Source organism: Erythrolamprus reginae, chromosome 9 (assembly GCF_031021105.1).
Source record: "Erythrolamprus reginae isolate rEryReg1 chromosome 9, rEryReg1.hap1, whole genome shotgun sequence".
NCBI lineage: Eukaryota > Metazoa > Chordata > Lepidosauria > Squamata > Dipsadidae > Erythrolamprus > Erythrolamprus reginae.
In genome coordinates, this window is record NC_091958.1 from 51831923 (window position 1) to 51856441 (window position 24519).

At 41.0% G+C, this 24519-nt stretch overlaps 1 protein-coding gene across 3 annotated transcripts in view; it reads right to left on the reverse strand.

Moving 5' to 3' along the window:
- LOC139172294 (platelet-derived growth factor subunit A-like) overlaps positions 1-24519 on the reverse strand; it is an 80524-nt gene that overhangs the window by 31256 nt on the left and 24749 nt on the right. The gene's annotated exons all lie outside the window — the stretch shown is intronic.

Sequence of the window (24519 nt, forward strand, 5' to 3'; positions counted from 1 at the left end):
GGATTACTTTCTTTGGGCATTCAAAAAAATAGGTGACATTTATTTAACCAACATTCCATTCTTTAGCCAGCTTCTTTCTCCCCAACATTTTGACTTCCTGGTCCTTTTTTCCAGGACTATGAATGGTGATTGAAACCCAACATCAGGAACTCTTTTTTTTTTTGTAGTAATAATTATTCCATAAATTATTCAAATAGGCCGTTCAAAAATTATGTATTATTGTTTACAATGCCAAGCGTTTCGTAGCAACACAAAAAGCAGCAACGTTTTCCAAGCAAAGCTAAGACGATACATCCCATAGGCCCAGTGTTCTGTTGGGCTCTCTGGTAGACTCCTCCCAAAAATTCACAGGTACAAATTACAGACACACACACATTTGAAAATTCAAAACAATGTTCTTTATAATGAAAATTCACTTAAACTAAGCCCTCTTTTGGTATAGCAAAGAGCACTCGTCTCCAAACAAACTGGTAATTGGTACAAGTCCCTTATCAGTTCTGTGATACTTAGCTTGCAGCTGTGAGGCAATTCACAGTCCTTCTTCTTTCACAAAGTGAAACACACTTTGCTCTGGTTTAGTTTCAAAGCGGGCAAAAATCAGCACACAAAAGGTCAAAGTCAGTAAAGCAGTCAGGAAACACAACGATCAGATAATCCTCCACAATGGCCAAACCCACAGGCTGCTATTTATAGCAGCCTCACTAATGACCACAACCCCACCCAACCACAGGTGGCCTCATTTTCTTTGATAATAATCCCTCACTTGTTGCTGTCTATGCATCGCTCTCCGCATGCGTGGCTGTATCATTAACTCTTGTTCTGAATCCAAGGAGGAGCTAGAGAATTGATCTCCTTCTGAGCTGTCTGCCACACTCTCCTCCTCCCTGTCACTCATGTCTTCTTGGTCAGAGGAGCCTTCATCATCAGATTCCACCGGGGGCAAAACAGGCCGGCAGCATGTGGATGTCTCCCCCACATCCACAGTCCTTGGGGCAAGAGCTGGGCCAGAGCTAACCACAACAGGTGGGAAACCCTAACATTACTCCAGACAAATGGTTATCCAACATCTTCTTAAATACGTTCAGTGTTGGAGCATCCACAACTCGACTTTTCCCCTTCCCACAATCAATGGCATGGGGGAACTGAAACATCTCCCCCTGGGCATGTTTAATTTATATATGGTATGCTTGTGTGTATGTCTGTTAGTATATGGGGTCTTTCTTAAATCTTTAAATATTTTAAATTGTCAGATTATTTATGATTTGTTTCCACGTGTTGTGAGCCGCCCCGAGTCTTCGGAGAGGGGCGGCATACAAATCTAAGTAATAAATAAATCCAAAAGAGGACAATTGGCAGAGGAGAAAAGGTCATTGAGAATATGAGAAATGGTTAGGATAAGACAAAGGGGGGGGGTGGAGATGAATGATAAATTAAAAGATTAAGAAAGGTGAAGAAGCAAATGTGTCTTAAAATTAAAAAGAGAAGGATAAGTATTATTCTAACTAGCCGCCTCGAGTCCTCAGAGAGAGGCGGCATATAAATCCAATAAATAAATAAATAACAATAATGGCAAAAATCACCAAAATAGAAACATAGAAACATAGAAGACTGACCGCAGAAAAAGACCTCATGGTCCGTCTAGTCTGCCCTTATACTATTTTCTGTATTTTATCTTAGGATGGATATATGTTTATCCCAGGCATTTTTTAATTCAGTTACTGTGGATTTATCTACCACCTCTGCTGGAAGTTTGTTCCAAGGATCTACTACTCTTTCAGTGAAATAATATTTTCTCACGTTGCTTTTGATCTTTCCCCCAACTAACTTCAGATTGTGTCCCCTTGTTCTTGGGTTCACTTTCCTATTAAAAACACTTCCCTCCTGGACCTTATTTAACCCTTTAACATATTGAAATGTTTCGGTCATGTCCCCCCTTTTCCTTCTGTCCTCCAGACTAAAGAGATTGAGTTCATTCAGTCTTTCCTGATACGTTTTGTGCTTAAGACCTTCCACCATTCTTGTAGCCCGTCTTTGGACCCGTTCAATTTTGTCAATATCTTTTTGTAGGTGAGGTCTCCAGAACTGGACACAGTATTCCAAAAATCTTGCTCATGCGCACTTTCTCACATGAGATCTGTCTTCTGGCACATGTGCAGGAGCCAAATCTCATGCCAACACACACCAGTGCATGCCGATGCATGGGAAGCACACCAATAGCAGCAGTGACAGCCTTGTCTGGAATTGACAGCAGGACAAAAGGGAAAGGGGGGACATGATCAAAACATTAAAAAATGTTAAAAGGTTAAATAAGGTTCAGGAGGGAAGTGTTTTGAATAGGAAAGTGAACACAAGAACAAGGGGGCACAATCTGAAGTTATTTGTGGGAAATATCAAAAGCGACGTGAGAAAATATTATTTGACTGAAAGAGTAGTAGATCCTTGGAACAAACTTCCAGCAGACGTGGTTGGTAAATCCACAGGAACTGAATTTAAACATGCCTGGGATAAACATATATTCATCCTAAGATAAAATACAGGAAATATCTCAGGGACCGCTTTCTGCCGCACGAATCCCAGCAACCAGTTAGGTCCCACAGAGTGGGCCTTCTCCGGGTCCCGTCAACGAAACAATGCCATTTGGCGGGACCCAGGGGAAGAGCCTTCTCTGTGGCGGCCCCGGCCCTCTGGAACCAACTCCCCCCAGAGATTAGAATAGCCCCCACCCTTCTTGCCTTTCGTAAGCTTCTTAAAACCCACCTCTGCCATCAGGCATGGGGGAACTGAGATATTCTTTCCCCCTAGGCTTCTACAATTTATGTATGGTATGTTTGTATGTATGATTGGTTTTAAAATAAGGGTTGTTAGCTGTTTTAGTATTGGATTGTCGCGTGTTGTTTTTACCACTGTTGTTAGCTGCCAATGCGAGTCTACGGAGAGGGGCGGCATACAAATCCAATAAAGAGAGAGAGAGAGAGAGAGAGAGAGAGAGATAGGATAGAGATAGATAGATAGATAGATAGATAGATAGATAGGATAGAGATAGATAGATAGATAGATAGATAGAGAGAGAGAGAGAGAGAGAGAGAGATATTGATAGATAGATAGATAGATAGATAGATAGATAGATAGATAGATAGATAGATAGATAGATAGATAGATAGAGATAGGATAGAGATAGATAGATAGATAGATAGATAGATAGATAGATAGATAGATAGATAGATAGATAGATAGATAGAGATAGATAGGATAGAGATAGATAGATAGATAGATAGATAGAGAGAGAGAGAGAGAGAGATTGATAGATAGATAGATAGATAGATAGATAGATAGATAGGATAGAGATAGATAGATAGATAGATAGATAGATAGGATAGAGATAGATAGATAGATAGAGAGAGAGAGAGAGAGAGAGAGAGATATTGATAGATAGATAGATAGATAGATAGATAGATAGATAGATAGATAGATAGATAGAGATAGATAGGATAGAGATAGATAGATAGATAGATAGATAGATAGATAGATAGATAGATAGATAGATAGATAGATAGATAGATAGATAGATAGTATAAGGGCAGACTAGATGGACCATGAGGTCTTTTTCTGCCGTCAATCTTCTATGTTTCTATGATGCAGTTTACTCTTCAATTCCACAGTCCACAACATTCCCCTGATGTTAAAAAAACATTTGGCAGCACGTTTTCGAAGACTATTTAAGAGGTGGGGTCTTGTGCAAATCGTGGCTTACAGATTTCTCCGCGCACAAGTGGTATCTGCAAGAGGGGAGACTTTGAAGCTGCCTCCCAAGAGAAACCAGTCTGCAAATGTTTGGGAGTCAAGTAACAATCAGACTTGTTTAGACAGGAATTTTTCGACAAAAGTATTTGCGTTCACGTCTCGGTGCAGCTGAATTTGGTGGCATTGTATGAAATCGTTTCAGCACTTTTATCGCGTTTTATGTATTTTATCAGAGATGTCGGATTTTTGTTTTATCCCTTTTTGGCCTTGTTGCAGACTATATTTAAGTGAGATTAGGATCTTGGTCTCCGTCCCTCGCTCACACTCACTCACACACACACACACACACACACACACACACACACATAGGAAGGTGATGTTGGATTTACTAAAGAGGCAAATTTTCTGTCCTTATCATGCAATAGTGAGAATCGTTCTCATTTTGTTGGCTCGTTATTTTGATTTCTAAATTGGGCTGAAAAGGCGTGACTGGCTCCAAAGCATCCAATCAGCTTTCATGCCCAAAGTGGGACTAGAACTCACTGTCTCCTGGTGATTGGCCCAAAGTTCACCCAGTCAGTTTTAATGCCTAAGGCGGAACTACAACTCACCATCTCCTGGTGATTGGCCCAAAGTTCACCCAATCAGCTTTCTTTTCTTTTTTTCAATAAATTTTATTAATTTTCATAAAATAGACAAAACTGACAAACATACATTTAACATAGAAATGGGGTTGTATCTTCCCCGCTTATTCTAGGAGTAAAATTTCAATACAGAAAAAAGAATACATTAAGAACCCTTTAAATCAACTCATTGCTTTAAATGAAAAGAAGAAATTTGTTTTACCTTATATAGTAAGTCTTCATATATAAACTACTTCTAACATAACTTTTAAGTCATATCCCTACTTATACCATTCTCTTATTCTTTTTACTTTTAGTTTTTCTTCTTATTTATCCATATATACACTTTATTCCATATCTCACCCAATCAGCTTTCATGTCTAAGGCAGAACTACAACTCGCCATCTCCTGGTGATTGGCCCAAAGTTCACCCAATCAGCTTTCATGCCTAAGGCGGAACTACAACTCACCATCTCCTGGTGATTGGCCCAAAGTTCATCCAGTGAGTTTTCATGCCTAAGGCGGAACTACAACTCACCATCTCCTGGTGATTGGCCCAAAGTTCATCCAGTGAGCTTTCATATCTAAGGCAGAACTACAACTCACCATCTCCTGGTGATTGGCCCAAAGTTCACCCAATCAGCTTTCATATCTAAGGCGGAACTACAACTCACCATCTCCTGGTGATTGGCCCAAAGTTCACCCAATCAGTTTTCATACCGAAGGCGGAACTACAACTCACCATCTCCTGGTGATTGGCCAAAAGTTCACCCAGTCAGCTTTCATATCTAAGGCAGAACTACAACTCACCATCTCCTGGTGATTGGCCCAAAGTTCACCCAATCAGTTTTCATACCGAAGGCGGAACTACAACTCACCATCCTCCTGGTGAAATCCATCTGGCTTTCATACCAAAGGCAGAACTACAACTCACCAACTCCTGGTGATTGGCCCAAGGTTCACCCAATCAGCTTTTATACCTAAGGCAGAACTACAACTCGCCATCTCACCAGCTGGGCTTTCATGCCTAGAACTCACAGTCTCCTAATAATTGGCTCAAAGTCACCCAACTGACCAATGGAAATCAGAGATGTTGGCTATAAGAGAAAGGAACAATCACAACTTCAGGTTCTCTTCAACTAGAGGTTAAAACCTTGGACAGCTCACATTCAAGAATTCTCCAGCCTCAACGGAGAATTCTAAAAGAAAGAATTGCAAAGAACTTTTTTTAAAAAAAAAATTCCGATCCACAGTTTCTCATTTTATCAGTTATACGTTCACCACAGAGCTGGCTTGTATTCTTATGTAGATGTTTCATTCCCCAACTAGAGAACATGCTGGAATAGAAGTGGGGTTTGTGGGCACGGAGGCAGAGATGGGCTGCTGGGGGTTAGCTAAGATTCTGTGCAATTCGGAGAACCCCCAAATCCCAACCATGGCCTGCCACACCCACCACGGCCATGCCCACCCAGCAACCAGGCAGAAAATCCCTTGCTAAAATTTTTGAAGCCCACCCCTGGATGGAGGAGGGTGAACGTGGAACCTTTACACCCTCCCAAACTTGGTCATCGTTTCCTTGGTCTGGGCTCTTTTATGACTTGTGGACTTCAACTCCCGGAATTCCTGAGCCAATCATGCTAGCTCAGGAATTTATTCATTTATTTATTTATTTATTAATCAGATTTGTATGCCGCCCCTCTCCGCAGACTCGGGGCGGCTCACAGCAATAATAATACAATGTAAACAAATCTAATATTTAAGTTAATTTAAAAACCCCAATTTAGAAACCAATCATACATACTAACATACCATGCATAAATTTTATACGCCTAGGGCGAGGGAAAGTCTCAATTCCCCCATGCCTGACGACAGAGGTGGGTCTTAAGGAGCTTACGAAAGGCAAGGAGGGTTGGGGCAAATCTGATATCTGGGGGGAGTTGGTTCCAAAGGGTCGGGGCCGCCACAGAGAAGGCTCTTCCCCTGGGTCCCGCCAAACGACATTGTTTAGTTGACGGGACCTGGAGAAGGCCAACTCTGTGGGACCTAACTGGTCGCTGGGATTCGTGCGGCAGAAGGCGGTCTCGCAGATATCCTGGTCCGGTGCCATGAAGGGCTTTATAGGTCATAACCAACACTTTGAATTCTGACCGGAAACTGATTGGCAACCAATGCAGACTGCGGAGTGTTGGTGTAACATGGGCATACCTTGGGAAGCCCATGATAGCTCTCGCAGCTGCATTCTGCACGATCTGACATTTCCGAACACTTTTCAAAGGTAGCCCCATGTAGAGAGCGTTACAGTAGTCGAACCTTGAGGTGATGAGGGCATGAGTGACTGTGAGCAGTGAGTCCCGGTCCAAATAGGGCCGCAACTGGTGCACCAGACGAACCTGGGCAAACGCCCCCCTCGCCACAGCTGAAAGATGTTTCTCCAATGTGAGCTGTGGATCAAGGAGGACTCTGGGAATTGAAGGAATTCTTGGAGTTGAAGTCCACAAGTCATAGAAGAGCCAACTTTGCCTACCCCTGGTCTGGGCCAATTACAGGCTTTTAAAAGAGAATATTTGTGAGAACGTGAAAGAAAGAAACGTGTCCTCAAATAACTCTGGACCTCCTGCCTGTTTAGTAGGACGTGACTATTGCAGAGCCTAAGCACAAGAAGTTAACTTTTATGATATGATAATAGTTGGCACGGTTTCTGCCTTTCATGTTCTTCCAAGAAGTCCTTTTTTTATAAGGTAGATGAGGCTGGTTGCACATTCCCAGTCGCCACAACGTTCTACCCTGAATTCCTCAAAAGCAGGTTATGCTAAATTTGGGGTTGTTTTGGTTTGCATTGATCCGGTTGTTTGGTTGAACCTCCAGGGTTGAACTTCCAGGGTGGCAGAAGGAACAGCCGGATGGTGGAGTGAAGGAAAGTGTTTCAGCCAAGGAACTAGCCACGGGCTCTTCATAACCTGAAGCTAAATCACTAGTTCTTTGGTAGTGTCAGATAGACCACAGTTGATGTGTACCCCTGTTGTGGTTAGCTCTGGCCCAGCTCCTGCCCAAAGGACTGCGGATGTGGGGGAGACATCCACATGCTGCAGGCCTGTTTTGCCCTCGGTGGAATCTGCTGATGAAGGCTCCTCTGACCAAGAAGACATGAGTGACAGGGAGGAGGAGAGTGGGGCAGACAGCTCAGAAGGAGATCAATTCTCTAGCTCCTCCTTGGATTCAGAACAAGAGTTAATGATACAGCCACTCATATGGAGAGCGATGCATAGGCAGCAACAACTGAGAGATTATTATCAAAGAAAATGAGGCCACCTGTGGTTGGGTGGGGTTGTGGTAATTAGTAAGGCTGCTATAAAGAGCAGCCTGTGGGTTTGGCCATTGTGGAGGATTATCTGATCGTTGTGTTTCATGACTGCTTTACTGACTTTGACCTTTTGTGTGCTGATTTTTCCCTGCTTTGAAACTAAACCAGAGCAAAGTGTGTTTCACTTTGTGGAAGAAGAAGGACTGTGAATTGCTTCACAGCTGCAAGCTAAGTATCTCAGAACTGATAAGGGACTTGTACAAATTACCAGTTTGTTTGGAGATGAGTGCTCTTTGCTATCCCAAAAGAGGGCTTGGTTTAAGTGAATTTTCATTATAAAGAACATTGTTTTGAATTTTCAAATGTGTGTGTGTCTGAAATTTGTACCTGTGAATTTTTGGCAGGAGTCTACCAGAGAGCCCGACAGAACAACCCCCAGGACACAAGTGATATTATGGCCTTTGGTGAACTACAGCTGATTGTCTCCTGGTGTAAAAAAAAACATTTGCATGAGGTCAGAATAACAGAATTGGAAAGGACCTTGGAGGTCTTCTAGTCCAACTGCCTGCTTAGGAAGGAAACCCTGCACTAGACAAATGGTCATCCAACATCTTCTTTAAAACTCCCAGTGTTGGAGCATCCACAACTTCTGGAGGCAAGCTGTTCCACTGATTAATTGTTCTCACTGTCAATAAATTTCTCCTTAGTTCTAAGTTGCTTCTCTACTTGTTCAGCTTTTACCCATTGCTTCTTGTTCTACACTCAGGTGCTTTGGAGAACAGGTTGACTCCTTCTTCTTTGTGGCAACCCCTGAGATATTGGAAGACTGCTATCCTGTCTCCCCTGGTCCTTCTCTTCATTAAACTAGCCATGCCCAGTTCCTGCAACCATTCTTCATATATTTTAGCCTCCAGTCCCCTAATCCTCTTTGATGCTCTTAGCTGCACTCTTTCTAACATCTCCACATCTTTTTTTTTACATTGTAGTGACCAAAACTGAATGCAGTATTCCAAGTGTGGCTCTACCAAGGCATTATAAAGTGATATTAACACCTCACATGATCTTGATTCTATCCCTCTGTTAATGCAGCCTAGAACTGTGTTGGCTTTTTTGGCAGCCGCTGCACACGGCTGGCTCCTATTTAAATGGTGGTCCACTAGGACTCCAAGATCCCTCTCCCTACTATTATTATTATTATTATTATTATTATTATTATTATTATTATTATTATTTATTAGATTTGTATGCCGCCCCTCTCCGCAGACTTGGGGCGGCTATACTATAAGTGCCCTATGAGACCCCCCCCATCACCCCAAGATCCTCATCTTGCACTCCAAAGCAATTGACTTTGGATCTGTAGGTTCCAAAACTTTGAGAGTTGAGGTTGATACATCTGGAGACCATCCCAGTTGTTTTAGCGAATGAATCAAAATATAGGCCCGGGGAGTCCAAAGCTCCATAATACAGCTTCTACTTTCAATGTGGCCAATTTCAAATCCTGACCATCATTAGTCTGGAGAAACACCCACCTAAAACTCAAGAGAACCTACTTTAGCTAGTGTTGATACTAACTGTTCTGTCGGGCTCTCTGGTAGACTCCTCCCAAAAATTCACAGGTACAAATTTCAGACACACACACGTTTGAAAATTCAAAACTATGTTCTTTATAATGAAAATTCACATAAACTAAGCCCTCTTTTGGTATAGCAAAGAGCACTCGTCTCCAAACAAACTGGTAATTGGTACAAGTCCCTTATCAGTCCTGTGATACTTAGCTTGCAGCTGTGAGGCAATTCACAGTCCTTCTTCCTTCACAAAGTGAAACACCCTTTGCTCTGGTTTAGTTTCCAAGAGGGGAAAAATCAGCACACAAAAGGTCAAAGTCAGTAAAGCAGTCATGAAACACAACGATCAGATAATCCTCCACAATGGCCAAACCCACAGGCTGCTATTTATAGCCGTGAACATAAAACAGCAAGAGGACAAGTCACATGCACCACCTTGGACGGAATGTGCTCTGATCAGTGGCAGCAATAAATAAGAAAGCCGTCTTTCAAAGCCAGTAAAATCTCCCTTCAAAACATGTGGAGATATCCACAGCCTCAGGGCCTAGACTTACGATGTTTAATTACCGCCATTTAATACATGCTATCTTCTTGAAAAAAGACTTTAAAAATATACCCGATGATTGCACCTTTCCATCACCACCATGACAATGCAGCCTCTATTCATAAGTTTCTCTTTCCTTCTTTCTTTTTTTTTCAAAAGCTGGGAACAAAATCAGAACGCGCCGCAACCTGTCGGCATTGTCTTGGCCGCCTCTCGCTTGCAGAACAAACCCTTTCCAGAGCTTTCAAAGAATGGCACCTGAAACAACCACGTCGATCAAAGAACCACGAGGACCAGATAGAAAACCAGACACAATGGAGGGTATCAGAAGTTGTCGTTCTCCAATGGGGTTTGGGCTCGATTTCCAAATTGGTTTTTTTTTTAATAAACCTTATTGATTTTCTTAAAATTGACAAACATACAAACACACATTTAACATAAAATTGGGGTTGCAGATACCCCGCTTGTTCAGGAAGTCAAATTGCATTACAGAAAAAAGAATACATTATTAATATGTTAAGTCAACCTATCACTTTAAGTGAAAAGAAGAAATTTCATATTACCTTATTGTGAAAAAAACGAAACAAAACATAAACTTCATATCTAAGCAAAGTACAAACACAAAAATTAAATCCTAACCATACTACTAATATGCATTTTTAATTCTTCTTTTTGTCTATCCATGTATACACTTTATTCCAAATCACATAAAATTCAGATTCTTCTTGGTTATTTAACCGTCTTGTCATCATATCCATTTCAGCGCAGTCTAATATTTTCTTAATAACCTCCTCCTCTTTGGGAATATCTTCCCCCTTCCAATTTTGCGCATATACTATCCTGGCCGTTGTCGTTATATAAATAACTAAATGTAAAATATCTTTCTTATATTTCTGTTTGTTTATGCCTAGTAAGTAAGGGGATTCCAAAGGTGTTCACCTTGGACGGACAGGTAACGACATCTTTCACTTTGTCGTTGTCGTTTTTTCTGACCTGCAGCCCCGTTGAAGGTAATCCCAGACTTAAAACCATTCATTTAGCAACTGTCCAAAATTAGGCCCTTACAAAAAAGTGATCTGCACTTACTCCTCGTACATCCTTGGCATCGGACCAGAATACCTACGAGACCGCCTTCTGCCGCATGAATCCCAGGGGCCAATTAGGTCCCACAGAGTTGGCCTTCTCCAGGTCCTGTCGACTAAACAATGTCGCTTGGAAGGGCCTTAGGGGAAGAGCCTTCTCTGTGGTGGCCCCAGCCCTCTGGAATCAACTCCCTCCAGAGATTCGAACAGCCTCCACCCTCCTCGCCTTCCATAAAATGCTGAAGACTCATCTTTGTCGCCAGGCGTGGGGATGAATACCTCCCCCCTTCGTTGTGTTTTCTGACCTCTGTTGTATGATGAACTGGGTTGAACATGTACGATTGTGTAGTTGGTGATTTTAAAGCACTGGTTATGTTTATTAATGTTTTTTAATTGACTTTTTAATTTTATTATTAGATTTGTAATGTATTGTATTATTGTTATGTTGTGAGCCGCCCCGAATCTTCAGAGAGGGGCGGCATACAAATCTAATTAATAATAATAATAATAATAATAATAATAATAATAATAATAATAATAATAATAATGATTATTATTATTATTATTATTGTTGTTGTTGTTGCTGTTGCTGTTGTTGTTTTGTTGTTATTGTTATTGTTATTTATATTGTTATTTATATTATTATTGTTGTTGTTGTTGTTGTTGTTATTATTATTATTTTAACTGTACTGTGAATGGAGAGAAAAAAAATAAAACAATTCTTTGAAAAAAAAGAAAGAAATTCGGCTTACGACGTCCCGTAGGAATGGATCGACGTCGTAAGTCGGGGACTACCTGTATAGCACTATGTAGCGGTACATAAGTCTTAATTCTCAACGCTAAAAACAGCCTCTCACCCACCTTCTGGAATGCCAAAAATCAGCTGAGCAGCAGACACATGTGTGCTGGAACTGACATTACAGTATTTCCATGTTGCTTCTCTCCTTGATTAATTTCCACCCATTGCTTCTTGTCCTGCCCTCAGGCGCTTTGGAAAATAGCTTGACACCCTCTCTTCTTCCTAGCAGCCCCTGAGATATTGGAAGGCTTCTATCTTCCTCTAGTCCTTCCTTTCATAGAAACATAGAAACATAGAAGATCGACGGCAGAAAAAGACCTCATGGTCCATCTAGTCTGCCCTTATACTATTTCCTGTATTTTATCTTAGGATGGATATATGTTTATCCCAGGCATGTTTAAATTCAGTTACTGTGGATTTACCCACCACGTCTGCTGGAAGTTTGTTGCAAGGATCTACTACTCTTTCAGTGAAATAATATTTTCTCATGTTGCTTTTGATCTTTCCCCCAACTAAACTCAGATTGTGTCCCCTTGTTCTTGTGTTCACTTTCCTATTAAAAACACTTCCCTCCTGGACCTTATTTAACCCTTTAACACATTTAAATGTTTCATTAGACATACCCAGTTCCTGCAACCATACCCTGTTGTTCTTTCTTCTCACTGTGAACTACCAAAAAAAAAAGTTTCTTGTCCTTCCAAGCTTGACCCAGTCTGGATCTGTTCCTTCTATAACCCTGAAAAGAGGTCGCCAGTCGGTTTAATGAATGCTGCCCCCACATTCTGGGTCAGAAGGAAAAGTCGGCTTTCATCTCACCCATTGCAGAAATTCCCCTGGTTCAGTGTTTTATAGTATCAGCCGTGAACTTTGGACTTTCAAGAGGGCCTCGGGCCATAAATGGACCGTCTGCTTCAAGCCTTTACAGAGCAGATCAAAACAACCTCCGGAAACAGCAGGCAATTTTATCATTCCATCCAGAGGTCACCGTGGTACCACACCTATCAAGTAGTATGGACTTTGGAACGCTTCCCAAGCTGTGCTGAGATGCTATGGCAGCAAGCATCTACTCTACGAAGAAGACTGAATAGGGCTACAGGTTGTCCTTGACTTACAAGTCGTTCAATCACTACTTGATTTACAAGTAGTTCAAGGTCACACCACACGGAAACATAGAAGATTGACTGCAGAAAAGGACCCCATGGTCCATCTAGTCTGCCCTTATACTACTTCCTGTATTTTATCTTAGGATGGACATATGTTTATCCCAGGCATGTTTTAAATTCAGTGACTGTGGATTTACCAACCACGTCTGCTGGAAGTTTGTTCCAAGCATCTATGACTCTTTCGGTAAAATAATATTTTCTCATGTTGCTTCTGATCTTTCCCCCAACTCACCTCAGATTGTGCCCCCTTGTTCTTGGGTTCACTTTCCTATTAAAAATACTTCCCTCCCGAACCTTATTTAACCCTTTCACATATTTAAATGTTTCGATCGTGTGCCCCTTTCCCCTTCTGTCCTCCAGACTAGACTGACTGAGTTCATCAAGTCTTTCCTGATCAGTTTTATGCTTAAGATCACCTTGGAAGGATGGAAGGCTGAGTCAACCTTGAGCCTACTAAGATTCGATCTGCCAAACTGCTGGCAGCCGGTGATCAGCCAAAATACCCAACACCCTAGAAAATGTCCAAAGATACTTCACCAGAAGAGCCCTTCACTCCTCCACTCGAAACAGAATACCCTACGAAAGCAGACTATCAATCCTAGGTCTAGAAAGCTTAGAACTACGACGCCTAAAACAAGATCTAAGTATTGCCCACAAAATCATATGCTGCAACGTCCTGCCGGTCAATGACTACTTCAGCTTCAACTGCAACAACACAAGAGCACGCATCAAATTCAAACTTATTATTAATCGCTCCAAGCTTGACTGTAAAAAATATGACTTTAGCAATCGAGTTGTCGAAGCGTGGAACTCATTACCGGACTCAGTAGTGTCAACCCCTAACCCCCAACATTTGTCCCTTAGACTCTCCACGATTGATCTCTCCAGGTTCCTAAGAGGTCAGTAAGGGGCGTACATAAGTGCACTAGTGTGCCTTTCGTCCCCGGTCCAATTGTCTTTCCTTTAACTCATATATCATATATTTTTTCTTCCTTCATATATCTTCTCCTCTATTTTTATATCTTCTCTTTATATATAATACTTCATGTCTATTCTCTTCAATATGTATTGTGTATTGGACAAAATAAATAAATAAAGAGAGAGAGAGAGATTGCAGTACTGCACTCTAACCATTGCACCACCGAGGCTCTTACTATATACTGCATGAGCCATGAAGAGGGCTGTGAAAATATCTACAGATCCTTCACATCCTCCTGGACATAAACTATTTCAACATCTTCTCTCAAGACGATACTATATAGAAATTGCGCGCCAGAACAACTAGACATAATGTCAATTTTCCCCGTTCCATCGCTCTGCTATAGACATAATTCCCACAGTATTGTCTTATGCCTAAGGATATCTAATCACGTAGTAGATCTTTATTACGATTAGCCTTCTCATCTTTCTTACTACCTATTTCCTTAGCTTCTTATGACTCTCACTTTGTTGTTTGTAGCTTATGATTTATGTCGATTGCCTTTATTTAGTATCTTATGCTGTGTCGGTATTTTATGAATTATGAAGATTGTATTTTATGATCACAATTATTGCTTGTGGCTTATGCAAACCGGAGATCAATTCCTTGGGTGTCCAAACTCACTTGGACAATAAAGAATACTATTCTATTACATAAAGAATTATATTATAGAATAGAGCGGAGTCACAAAGATGATTAGGAGGCTAAACATAAAAAGGACAGTTGCAGGAATTGGGTATATCTAGTCTCGTGAAAAGAAGGACCCGGGGAGACATGATAGCAGTCTTCCAATCTCTCAGGGGATGCCACAAAGAAGAAGGAGTCAAGCTATTCTTCAAAACCCCTGAGGGTAGAACAAGAAGCAATGGGTGGAAAATAAACAAGTAACCTAGAACGAAGGAGTAATTTCCTGACAGCTAGAACAATTATGTCTAGTCTAGTGAAAAGATGGACTAGGGAAGACATGATAGCAGTCTTCCAATCTCTCGGGGGTTGCCACAAAGATGAAGGAGTCAACCTGTTCTCCAAAGCACTTGAGGGTAGAACAAGAAGCAATGGGTGGAAACTAAACAAGGAGAGAAGCAACTTAGAACTAAGGAGTAATTTCCTGTCAGTTAGAACAATTAACAAGTAGAACAGCTTGCCTCCAAAAGTTGTGAATGATCGAAACATTTAAATATGTGAAAGGGTTTAATAAGGTCCAGGAGGGAAGTGTTTAATAGGAAAGTGAACACAAGAACAAGGGGACACAATCTGAAGTTAATTGGGGGAAAGATCAAAAGCAACATGAGAAAATATTATTATTTTAGTGGTAGATAAATCCACAGTAACTGAATTTAAACATGCCTGGGATAAACATATATCCATCCTAAGATAAAATACAGAAAATAGTATAAGGGCAGACTAGATGGACCATGAGGTCTTTTTCTGCCGTCAGTCTTCTATGTTTCTAAGTATAAAGTCACTTCTCAGCTATACAACAACTTCATGAAATATTTGAACTGAGGTGACTGATAACATTGCGCAATACATGGTAGAACTTTGTCCTCGTGGATCTTGGGTCACTATTTCTTGGCATCGGCCTCATTCCAGCCTCAAAAATAAACAAGCCAGTTTGATGATCACTTCTCAGTTGTGACTGTGGCTCAGCCAGCCTTTAATTTTGAGCCTGGGAGAGCAATAGCAACAGCGCGTAGACTTATATACCCCTTCGTAGTGCTTTTACAGCCCTCTCTAAGCGGTTGACAGAATCAGCCTCTTGCCCCTGACAATCTGGGTCCTCATTTGACCCACCTCGCAAGGATGGAAGGCTGAGTCAACCTTGAGCCCGGTGAGATTCGAACTGCCAAATTTGCAGTCAGCCGGCAGTCAGCAGAAGTAGCCTGCAGTACTGCACTCTACCACTGCACCACCATGGCGCAAGAGAGTCTACCAATGAGTTTGAACTCATGATATATATATATATTTTTAAGCCAGTTCATTGAGTAAACCCAAACACATTAAACCTAAATCAAATCCACCAGTGTTTCTCAACCTTGGCGACTTGAAGATGCCTGGACTTTAACTCCCAGAATTCCCCAACCAGCAGGAATGAAATAAACTTCATTGCAGGAATGTGGCTTAAGATTTGAGGCCAGCAATACGTTCTCCCCACTTTTTGAGTCAGAATGTCATACAGAGAGAAATATTCCAGTAATTGTAACTGTCGTGGCCTTGACCTATGGCTCTTTTGCTATGGTGAAGTTTGAAGGCATCTGGCATATACAATGAAGTCAGACCAAATTCCACTGTAATGACAATCGTTCTTTGATTATAGTTTTAGGCTTCTAAATAGCCCTGGCTAAAATTGTGGATGTGTGGATATGATTAGTCTCCAAAAGATTTTATACGCTCATGGATTACGACCATAAAAACATATATAAAAATGCTTTTTCTTAATCCAAGTCTGTAAAACTGAAGTACATGTCAGGCTACCCTCTTTGGGATCGCTGTACAACAATTTGACTTGAAAGAAACCATGATTGGTTGGTTTGTCAGCCCTCCTCGCCATCTAAATCCATTTAGATGCCCCAAGCAGGGCACCGTGAACCATAAAATTCCGCTATTGTTTAACACAAGCTTAAACAGCCACCGAAATAAACAAGTTCCAACTGTAATATTATGATATTCATCATTGTGATTTATAAAGCACTGTGCAAGATCGAGGGGGAAAATAGGCAGCCGAGGAAAGGAGGGAGGGAGGAGAGGGAAATGAGAGGAAGGAAGGAAAGAAGAAAAGAAGAAGTAAATGAGAGGAAGGAAGGAAGGAAAGAGGGAGGGAGGGAAAACAAGCAAAGAAGGAAAGAGATGGAAATGTGAGGGAGGGAGGGAGGGAAGAAGGAAAGAAGGAAAGAAGGAAAGAAGGAAAGAAGGAAAGAAGGAAAGAAGGAAAGAAGGAAAGAAGGAAAGAAGGAAAGAAGGAAAGAAGGAAAGAAGGAAAGAAGGAAAGAAGGAAAGAAGGAAAGGAAAGGAGGAAAAAGGGAAAGGAGGAAGAAGGAAATGATAGGAACGGAGGGAGGAGGGAGGGAGGGAAGGGAAGGAAAGAAGGAAAGAGATGGAAATGTGAGGAAGGAAGGAAGGAGCAAGGGAGGGAGGGAGGGAAAACAAGGGAGGGAGGAAAGAAGGAAAGAGATGGAAATGTGAGGAAAGAAGGAAAGAACGAAAGAAGGAAAGAAGGAAAGGAAAAGTGGAAATAGGAATGAGAGGAAGGAAAGGAGGAAAAAAGGAAAGGATGAAGAAGGAAATGATAAAGGAAGGAAGGAAGGAAGGAAGGAAGGAAGGAAGGAAGGAAGGAAGGAAGGAAGGAAGGAAGGAAGGAAGGAAGGGCCTTATTATTGGTGCATGCGTTCATTCCTAATTTTTCCCCTGCATCTTGGATTAAACAACTCTGGTAGCAGGAACAATTCAATTTGCTACCAAATTGCAGCTTCATCATTTTTTAATTAATTCATTTATTTTTTACATTTTTGGCTCCAGGGGCCTGAGATGGAGACCCCAACTCAAAAGGGCCTTTCTTTCCAATCCTTCTGGGGATGCCTTATCAGCCACCGCCGAAATATAACAAGCGAAAGAAATTCCACTGTCGTGTTTCTATTATACACACGTATTTATTGAGACCACCATCCGTCGCATTGATTCGTCCGACAAAAAGACAAATCATCATGAAGCAATGCCTTCCCCAGTTAGCAGTCTCGGAAAAGCGTAAGAATCGAAATGTCGGTCTATGAATCACCCGGGAACGAGCTAATGAGAGAGGATCTCTTACATCTTTTATTCACTACGGCACGATCAATATTTTCAACAGCGCGCCGAATGTCTCAGCCAATTTGTTCCGCGGTGTCTTTGCAACACAGCTAAAATGATTTGTGGAGGTTGGCTCTTTCTCATTACCCTGTAGAGCCACTAATAACATTAAATACCCCAAAAGATTGGATCTGGAGTGGTGTAGGGCTTCCTGCCTAAGTGGGGGCTGGACTAAAAGACCTCCAAGGTCCCTTCCAACTCTGTTGTTCTGTTCTGTTCTATATTTTATTTTCTATTCTATTTTCTATTCTGTTCTACTCTGCTCTTATTCTACTCTACTCTTATTCTATTCTACTCTTATTCTACTCTACTCTTATTCTATTCTACTCTTATTCTACTCTATTCTATTTTCTATTCTATTCTGCTCTTATTCCACTCTACCCTACTCTTACTCTACTCTTATTTTACTCTACTCTTATTCTACTCTTATTCTACTCTAGTCTTATTCTACTCTTATTCTACTCTAGTCTTATTCTACTCTATTCTATTTTATATTCTACTCTACTCTATTCTTATTCTATTCTACTCTTATTCTACTCTAATCTTATTCTATTCTACTCTTATTCTACTCTATTCTATTTTGTATTCTATTCTGCTCTTATTCTACCCCACTCTATTCTATTTTATATTCTACTCTACTCTTATTCCACTCTACCCTACTCTTACTCTACTCTTATTTTACTCTACTCTTATTCTACTCTAGTCTTATTCTACTCTATTCTATTTTATATTCTACTCTACTCTATTCTTATTCTATTCTACTCTTATTCTACTCTACTCTTATTCTATTCTACTCTTATTCTACTCTATTCTATTTTCTATTCTATTCTGCTCTTATTCTACCCCACTCTATTCTATTTTATATTCTACTCTACTCTTATTCCACTCTACCCTACTCTTATTCTACTCTACTCTTATTCTACTCTAGTCTTATTCTACTCTATTCTATTTTATATTCTACTCTACTCTATTCTTATTCTATTCTACTCTTATTCTACTCTAATCTTATTTTACTCTACTCTTATTCTACTCTTATTCTACTCTACTACATTCTATTCTATATTCTATTCTACTCTACTCTTATTCTACTGTACTCTTATTCTACTCTATTCTATTCTATTCTATTTTATATTTTACTCTACTCTATTCTTATTCTATTCTACTCTTATTCTATTCTACTTTTATTCTACTCTATTCTGTTCTATTTTATATTCTATTCTACTCTACTCTTATTCTATTCTACTGTACTCTACTCTTATTTTACTCTTATTCTACTATATTCTATTTTATATTTACTCTACTCTTATTCTATTCTACTCTACTCTTATTCTATTCTACTCTTATTCTACTCTATTCCATTTTCTACTCTATTCCTGTTCTGTTCTACCCTACTCTACCCTACTCTATTCTTATTGATATTCTCCCAAATAAACTTTGCAAATGACCTGCAGCTTTGGCCTAACGATCCACAGAAGTGATCCTTTGCTGGAGAGACAGATCATTTTACAAAGTGCTTTGTCATGCAGAAGGGTGGAGGAACATTTAGCAAAGCGAAACCCAGAGCAAAGTTTGTGGGATAAATAATAAATATCAACAGAAGAGATTGTTCGTAGCTGGGGCTTGAACATGGTTGTGGGTGGGTTTGTTGTTGGTTATCCCTGGAGTGCGAATTAAAGTATCGCCCATCACAATTCAAACATCTCTCAAGTCCCATTGCATTAGGAGTTGCTGTAAGGATACCCAGAGTTAGGTATTTTCTGCTTAAACTGAATTGTAGGGCATTGAAGTGAAGCTTAAAACTAGGTAAACGCGGGGTCTTTAGTCGGAGAGAAGCCATGGTTTGGTTTGCTCGCCCATATGTCCAAAGCTTTTACAAGATATTGGGAGTTTCCCCTGTGTGTTTTCCTTTGAGCTTCTTCTCCGCAACAAATACAGCTTTACAACATACCCAAACACAATGAAACAGCTACACAATTCCCACAGCTGTAGATGACCCATCCTTCAGCTGTTCAATAGATTTTTGTTTGCCCAGTAACACAAGAGTCTGCCACTTCCTTCTAGCACAGAGCGCCAAGAATTCCATAGTGGGATGGGTAACATATAACTTTAATAAAACAATAAAACAATCACGTCTCCCTCCCTCCATCCCTTCCTCCCTCCTTCCCTCCTCCCTCCTTCCCTCCCTTCCTCTCCCTTCCTTCTCCTTCTTGCTTTCCTTCTTTCCTTCCTTCTTCCCTTCTTTCCTTTGCTTCTTTCCTTCCTTCCTTCCTTCTTCCTCCCTCCTTTTCTCTCTCTCTCCAGGCTAGCAAGAAAAGCCCAACTTTTCTCAATCTTTTCCTATCTTCTATCTTCCAACTGCTGTGTTGGAAGAAGCTGGTGGCACCACTGATGGTAAGCCTCCCTCCCTTCCTTCCTTCCTTTCTCCCTTTTCCTTTCCTTCCTCCCTCCCGCCCTTCCTCCCTCCCTCCCTTCCTTCTTTCCTTTTTTCTTTCCTTCCTTCTTCCCTTCCCTTCTTTCCTTCCTCCCTCCTTTTCTGTCTCTCTCCTGACTAGCAAGAAACGCCCAACTTTTCTCAAACTTTTCCTATCTTCCACCTTCCACTTGCAAAGTTGGAAGAAACTGGTGGCACTGCTGATGGTAAATCGTCTTTCTTTCTTTCTTTCCTTCCTTCCTTCCTCCCTTCCTTCCTCCGTGGGGCCTCTCTAGGAATCTAGAGTAAGTAGAGGTACCACTGTATTGGGATTCTATTTATCTAGGCATTTTAATGACATTTCTGTGGGGTTCAAAGCCTGCAGTCTTTGAGCAGTTGAGAGTCATGAAATAATTTCACATTGGCAACCACTTCTGGAGATTTTTTATGGTATTATTGAAGATTTTCAGGAGGCCTGTAGGATCTAGGAACATCCATCCATCCATCCATCCATCCTTCATTCATTCATTCCTTTCATCCATCCATCCATCCTTCATTCCTTCCTTTCATCCATCCATCCATACATCCATACATCCATCCTTCATTCCTTCCTTTCATCCATCCATCCATCCTTCCTTCATTCCTTCCTTTCATACATACATACATACATACATACATACACACACACACACATACACACATACACACATACACACATACATACCTCCTTACATTGTATGCAGGGAAGAAGGACTATCGCCATCAGAATCACAGAAAAAGGAACAACTTATAGTGGCTGATATCTAAACCCTCTAGAACTATGTTTCTCAATCTTGACTCAACCTTGGTCAGTCATCTCAACCTTGGCCACAGTAAGATTTGTGGACCTCAACTCCTAGAATTCCCCAGCCAACAATTGAAACCCACATGATGACTGGGGAATTCTGGGAGTTGAAGCCCACCCATCTCAACGTTGCCAAGGAACATTGAGGAACATTGCTCTAGTAGCACCATTTCTCTCACCTTGGTTGAACTCTTTCTCCCAGAGGTCATGATCTCAAAGTACATTCCATGGGAAGAGTGTGGTGTTATCACTCTTGATGCTCCACTGCCTAGTATAAACTGTTAGATGGGCCTTTCCCCCCAACCACTGTACACACCCTCCACAAGTTGTCTTCTGGAGATACTGGTCATTGATCAACTTTGCCACAGGGGCTGTGTTTTCCTTTTTAAAAAGTGCTTTCTTCCTTAGATTACATATAATTTCCTCCTTGGAGCATGAGGTCACTGATGGGTGGGTTATACACTCCTGTTTAATACCCTAGTGACTCATGGATCTTGTAGCTGCTTCTCATTCATGGTTGAGTTTGAGGTCACAAACTCAACAGATGTTTCCCTACAGATCCTTCTTTGATGGTAGTTGATCCTTAAGAACCCTTTGAAGGATGCCAACATGATCTTAAACTGCATCAACAGGGAGATACACTCCAAGACTAAGGAGGTACTAATACCACTCTATAATGCCCAAGTCAGACTACACCTAGAGTACTGTATTCAATTTTGGTCACCCCACTACAAAAAGGACATTGAAACTCTATATAAAGTACAGAAAAGAGCAACTAAAATGAGAAAGGAACTGGAAACCAAGACATACGAAGAGAGGTTGCTGGAACTGGGCATGGATAGTGTAGCAAAAAGGAGGGCGAGAGGGGAACATGATAGCAGTACAGTGTTCCCTTGATTTTCGCGGGTTCGAACTTCGCGAATAGCCTATACCACGGTTTTTCAAAAAATATTAATTAAAAAATGCTTCGCAGTTTTTTCCCTATACCACGGTTTTTCCCACCCGATGACGTCATATGTCATCGCCAAGCTAATAATTTTTGCAAATAAATAACAAAAAAAATAATTATTGTTAATAAATAATTATGTTTATAAATATCAGGATCACTAAGTGTCTTATTCAATGGTGAGTACCAGTAATAATGGTAAGTAAATGGTTGTTAAGGGAATGGGAAATGGTAATTTAGGGGTTTAAAGTGTTAAGGGAAGGCTTGTGATACTACTGTCCATAGCCAAAAATGGTGTATATACTTCCGCATCTCTACTTCGCGGAAATTCGACTTTTGCGGGCGGTCTCGGAATGCATCCCCCATGGAAATCGAGCGAACACTGTATACAGGTATTTGAGGGGTTGCCACAGAGAGGAGGGGGTCACACTATTTTCCAGGGCAACAGAGGGCCAGACCAGAAGCAACGGATGGAAACTGACCAAGGAGAGATTCAACCTGGAAATAAGGAAGAACTTTCCGAAAGTGAGAGCGATCAACCAGTGAAGCAGCCTGACAGCAGAGGTGGTGAACGCCTCATCACTTGACACATTCAAAAGAAAATTGGACTGCCATCTGGTTGGGGTGGTGTAGGGTTTCCTGCTTGAGCAGGGGTTTGGACTTGATGACCTGCAAGGTCCCTAGATGCCCTTCAAACTGTCATGTTTAGCAAACCTTTCCTCCACCGTTGTCGGGCTTGCAAAATCCAGATTTTCGTTGCAGACTCAAAATTCAAAAACTCAATTTTGTTTGAAATCAAGAAAAATTTGGGAAGCAAACCAAGGCCAGAAAAACTTTTCAAGACAAGGGAAAGACTGGATTCACTCTTGTTGAGGTTTGGACTTTCTCAAGTCCATCAGAACCATGGTCAAGCCTATATTCCTATAGTAACCATTTCCAAAATAATGTTAAGCGGAATTACACCATCATAAGCTTTTGAGTGAAGAAATTCAACAGACTTTTTCTACCTTCGAGGAATCCAGTCAAACCTAAAACAAGAAGTCAATGCTACCCAACCCTACCCACAGACCCTTCACCGAGATTCCAACATGCACAATCTGCTCACATCAACTTACAATTCTGGACTGGCTTTAAAGAGTAATTCATAGACTTATATCTTTCTTTCTCCCAATTCTGAGTTCAAATCTCTGCAAAACCCCTCAACTCCAAAGAATGAAAACAATTAAAATAACTAAGAGGAAACCTATTCGTGTAGAATCACGGCATTTGGGCTTAAATAATAGGAATGACAAATACAAAATTGTCAGGTTTATCAAGTAGACCAGACAAAAAATAGAACTTATATGGATTCATTGTACTTTATAGTAAAGCTACAGTGGTACCTCTATCTAAGAATGCCTATATTTATGAACTTTTCTAGATAAGAACTGGGTGTTCAAGATTTTTTTGCATCTTCTCAAGAAACATTTTCCACTTATAAACCCGAGCCTCCGAAACTGTAACCAGAAAAGGCAGGGAGAAGCCTCCGTGGGGCCTCTCTAGGAATCTCCTGGGAGGAAACAGGGCCAGAAAATGCAGGGAGAAGCCTCCATGGGACCTCTCTAGGAATCTCCTGGGAGGAAACAGGGCCTCCACCCTCCCTGTGGTTTCCCCAGTCTCACACATAATTTGCTTTTACATTGATTCCCATGGGAAAAATTGCTTCTTCTTACAAACTTTTCTACTTAAGAACCTGGTCACGGAACGAATTAAATTCGTAAGTAGGGGTACCACTGTATTGAAAAAAAGTTTTATTGAAAATATATACATTTTAAAATGAGAGTACAATAGTATTTGGAATCCGTTTCAAATTTATTTACATTAAACTTGTGTTGTACATTGTCCTAATTCAGACAGACATCTTACACAAACAAAAATGGAGAGAAAGAGAGCAAATAAGAGAAAAAAGAAACATAGAAACGTGGATAGTCTCTTATCTGACCATTCTCTAGACAACCGCTCTATGCCCAGGCTTTTCAAGGTCATTCCCACACCCTACAGCCCAATTCCTGCATCTCTTTCTCTCTCTAGAGGCAACATTTGAGGAGATGCGATAACAATTGACTCTTCACCGCTGAAGCATCCTGACAAAACATTGGTTCATTCTACAAACACTAGTTCAAACATGGACAGGACATCATCAGAAGAATTCTAGGACTAGGAATAACATCCCAGAAAAAATGCAAAGGAAACGGGAAAGGGAAGAGAGGATTAGAAGAAAGAAGAAAGAGAGAGTAAGTATTCCACATTTGGAATACAGTGATACCTCGTCTTACAAACCCCTCGTCATACAAACTTTTCGAGATACAAACCCAGGATTTAAGATTTTTTTGCCTCTTCTTACAAACTATTTTCACCTTACAAACCCACCGCCGCTGCTGGCATGCCCCACCTCCGGACTTCTATTGCCAGCGAAGCGCCCGTTTTTGCGCTGCTAGGATTCCCCTGAGGCTCCCTTCCATGGGAAACCCCACCTCTGGACGTCCGTGTTTTTGTGATTCTGCAGGGAAATCCCAGCAGGGGAATCCCAGCAGTGCAAAAACGGGCGCTTCGCTGGCAACGGAAGTTCGGAGGTGGGGTTTCCCAGTGAGGGGAGCCTCAGTGAAATTGCAGCATCGCAAAAACAGAGGTCTGGAGGTG